Here is a 4,836-nt window from a genome sequence, read left to right on the forward strand (position 1 = left end):
AGTGCTGGAAGAAACCATGTTACCAACTGTGCGGTATATTTATCCGATTGATGATATGCCAACAATATCATTTGTGTCCTGTGCATCGAGTCCATATAGTGCGTGAAAGATTCTGCCAGTTTATATTAAAACTACTAATTACTTAGATAGTATTTAAGGACAGCTTCAATATCTTTTCTTTATGAAAACGAATAATTAAGCTGTAACCTTAATAACAGGAGATAAGTAGATGATACAATTAATGTAATATGCTGTATGTATAGCTTTATATAATCATCAATATGTAAACAAAACTACAGGTAAACTGTTTTAATAAAATTTACTAATTTTAATTATTCAATGTTTTATTTTCTCCCTCTTGTTTAATATTTCTTGCTGATTTCCGTGTTTGAAGACAACTTTCCGTGTTTGTAATTCTTAGATATCAGTTAGTTAGTCAGTCAGTTACTTAGTTCAAATGGCACCTTGAAACATTAAAAATTGTCAGTAACACAATTTTTTTTTTAATAGGCAGAAAAAATCCTTGAATCACTTCGAAATCCAAATAACGCTAGTAACTAGAACAAGCGAGTGTGAGCAAGCGAGATTATCTAATATATCTTAGATCTCACTTGCTCACACAAGTAATAAAATTGCTACCCAATAACTTTCAAAGGAACCACTACCTATGTTAGGGTCGTATGCAGAGAAACTTTCAACCTTATTGAAATGTCATAAGTCTGGCAGTCGCAGGCTTCCCTCTATAGGCAAATCTTATGCAAATAATGAGAGACGACGATATCTCGATCGACAATTATCGGGCCCAGTTCGGCCATCGTTGATTACCGTCTCTTTCTGTTTTGTTATGTTATATGTCATAGAATAATAAACTGTTTTACTTGGTAATCATTGGTATTAAAGACCGTATTCATTTGATGGAATATTTATTCTTTTTAAATATGCATGTGTGTGTGTATCTATTGGATCCACAGTGCACGCTATTTTAACCCGTAAGAATTTTAAAACTATGACTGCAGATATGAACGCGATCGTACGTATAACTTCGTAAGAATTTTCTTTCAACTCCTAACCGTTGAGGAGTTGTACCTTCCATCATCAGCTCATTCACATGGGATGATGACTATCAGACGCAAATACTTAAACAGATCTATGAAATTGTCAAAAACGTAATTGCCTGTAAATTTGAGGTTTGCCCTTGATTTCCCTGGAATACCATCATCAGATCCTGACTAGATAACAACGGGACCAACTTGAAAGTATACTCTACCGAACAAAAAAAGAATCACGTAAATCGGTCCATAAATCTCGGCGTAATCGGTATGCATAAATAAAACACCCGAATTTTATTTTCTATTAACTATCACGAGTTGTCTCGATGCTCGATAGATGGCGTTGGCATCGAGATAGATCGCGCTATGGTTTCGTTACCGTCATTTAGCTAGGTAGCGTAAAATATTTTAATTTATCGTGTAATTTTAGCAGCGCCCCTAGCAGACATACGCGAAACTACATATTACACACTACAAATATTTTTATTTGAAAATGTGAGAGAGGACACGTCCGACCTCCCCATACGCCGCCGGCGCACTGGACGCAGGAGGCGGGCATACGCCCTGCACCTACTGCCCCCACAATAAGGGCCGGTCGGGTGGCGGAAACGGGATTCCGCTGCCTGGCGAAACGGCCCTGGGTTGAAGGCGCGCTTGTGCCAGGCGCGCCCTCCCCTAGCGGGTAGAAGTGAAGGCCGACGGGTCACCCCGCTGGCCGCTCCGTGGAGAGCGGCCGAGCCGAGGCTGCCGTGGAAGCGGCCGCTGCGTCAGGAATATGAGCGAGGGCAGCTCACACTCCTGGCAACGAAGCGGTAGGCGATGGCACCGTGTGGTTTTAGTGGGTTCAAGCCCCACATAACCCGTCCGACTTCCCGTAGCCGGCCGGGTAGACGAAGGTCTTTCCACACGTTAAAAAAAAAAAAAAAAGGCGTCATACGAGAAAGCTCTTGGCCATTCGCGAGCCCTATCCTTTTTGTTAAGAAAACGGACGGAACAGATAGGATGTGCGTCGATTATAGGGAACTTAACGCGAATACACGTCCCGAACACTACCCCTTACCCAGAATAGATGAGCAAGTAGATAGACTGACTGGGGCGCACTTCTTTTCTTCGCTTGACATGGCATCCGGATACCATCAAATTACTGTAGAATCCAGCTCGGTGGAACGAACCTCCTTCGTGACACCGAATGGACAATATGAATATCTTGCCATGCCGTTTGGGTTAAGAAATGCGGCTTCCGCTTACCAGCGCTGCATTAATAAGGCACTAAAATCCCTTAAAAATACCGTAGCTCTTGCGTATATGGACGATACTCTGTTTCTCGTCAGGCGTAGCCGAAGGGTTACAGCGTTTAGACAATGTGCTTGCAGCACTGTCCGAAGCTGGGTTTTCTTTTAACTTCCGCAAGTGTAAATTCTTAAAAAAAGGAGATCGATTATCTTGGTTACCTAATTCGCGCTGGTGAGGTTAGACCCAACCCGCGGAAAATTCAAGCCCTCGTTGATGCCCCAATACCAGCTACAGCTACACAAGTGAGGCAATTCCTCGGTTTGACCTCCTACTTCCGAAGGTTTATCCCTATTTTTGCCACACTTGCTGGACCGTTATACCCACTCACGAAGTTAAAAGGGCCCATTACCTGGTCCGATAAACACCGTGCAGTTCATAGGAAGATAATTGCTATTCTAACCTGTGAACCGGTTCTTACAATCTTTAACCCCGAAATTCCGATAGAACTTCACACGGACGCGAGCTCTGATGGGTACGGTGCTATCCTAATACAAAAAGAGAATAATACACCACGGGTTGTAGCATATTTTAGCCGTCGCACCACGGATACAGAGTCTAGGTATCACTCCTATGAATTGGAGACATTAGCCGTTGTGCGAGCGGTTGAAAACTTTCGTCACTATCTGTATGGCCAACATTTCACGGTTTTCACAGATTGCAATTCCCTAAAAGCCTCAAAATCTAAAGTAGATCTCTCTCCGCGTGTTCACCGTTGGTGGGCATATCTTCAAGCTCACGATTTTGACATTGTCTATAAAGAAGGCCGTAGCATGGAACACGCCGACTACTTGTCGAGAAATCCGCTTCCTTTCTCTACTAAGACCGCCGATGAACAAGCAGAAATCAAATCAGTACCATCTACTTCGCGTAAACTAATTAACTTTGTTGATTGACATGATAGCTGGCTTCAAGTTGAGCAAAACAGAGACCCCGAAATTCTTTACCTCATTTGTAAGCATTCTAATAACGAACTCCCGCAAGCAACGTCACACACATATGATGTCCGTGATGGTATACATTATAGGAAAGTTGAGCGCAACAAAATCAGCTCATGGTTGCCAATAGTATCGCGATCTCTTATTTGGACTTTGATCAACCATGTCCATAGCGAAATCATACATTTGGGTTATGAGAAAACACTAGCCAAAATTTACGAGCAATACTGGTTTCCACAAATGTCAAAGAATGTTCGGAAATTCGTTAACTCTTGCATAGTTACCGCTTCAAAGGGCGTTTCAGGAGCCCAGCAATTACGTATGCATCCTATCCCAAAGGTATTGGTGCCTTGGCACACTATCCACATTGACTTGACAGGAAAGCTTAGTGGCAAAAGTGACCGAAAAGAATACGCATCGGTTATAATAGATGGGTTTACCAAATATATAGTATTAGAATATACTCAGTCTTTGGATGCCGTATTTGCAGTGAAAGCCTTAAGAAAGGCAGTTTCGCTATTCGGGGCACCGAAAAGGGTCATAGCAGACCAGGGTAGATGCTTTATCAGCTCAAGTTTTGAAGAATTTTGTAAAGAACATAACATTGAACTACACCTGATTGCGACGGGATCTTCTCGAGCAAATGAGCAAGTTGAGCGCATCATGCGCACTCTAAAAAACCTGCTCACCATTATAGAAAAAGCAGGAAGAACTCGACAATGTCCAATTAGCGTTAAATAGTACTAGGTCTAAAGTCACTGTGTACACTCCAACCGAATTGATGTTCGGCATTTGAGCCGAATCTTTAGGTTTATCCAAGATATCACCCAATGTAAATCCGCCCCAACGTGCTGATTTAGATTTCATTCGAAGTGTAGCATCAGATAGAATCCAAAAGGCAGCTGTGTCAGATACTAAGCGTTTTAATAGTGGCAAGGCGAAAGTAAGACCCTTTTCTCAAGGGGACTATGTTTTTATTAAATCTAGCGACCGAAATCAAACTAAGTTGTCTAGAAAGTTTCGTGGACCTTTTATAATTACCACTGTACTTCCAAACGACAAATACGAATTAAAATCTATCTCAGGTGGTAGCCGTATTTATAAGTACTCACACGAAAACCTGCGTTTAGTACCGAAAGGGTTTGAAGGTTTAACTGAAGTCGCGTCAAATATGCTCGATAGTCAGGAAACCGAGATGGCGGTCGACGGGTAACAAAATGAACCAATGTCATCAGTTGACAGCGATAGCGATACTATCTCTATTTCAAGCGACGGCACTATGACTGCCGGATCCAATACTCTTTCAGTCGCTTCTGAAATGGAAGGTCACGTTAATGAAAGTAAGTTTCAGAAACCATTTACTCTATTCAGAGCTATATAATTGATCGGATATGGCTGGTCGAAAAGGCCCAATGTGGCTGGTCCATGCCCTCTATGCCCATACGGCTGGTCGAAAAAGCCCAGTATGCTTGGTCAACGCCTTATATGTCGGTGAGGCTGACCGAAAAGGCCCAGTATGCCTGGTTCATGCCTCGAAGTTGTGTCGTTGGGCTAGTCGG

Source organism: Amyelois transitella, chromosome W (genome assembly GCF_032362555.1).
Source record: "Amyelois transitella isolate CPQ chromosome W, ilAmyTran1.1, whole genome shotgun sequence".
NCBI classification, from domain to species: Eukaryota; Metazoa; Arthropoda; class Insecta; order Lepidoptera; family Pyralidae; genus Amyelois; species Amyelois transitella.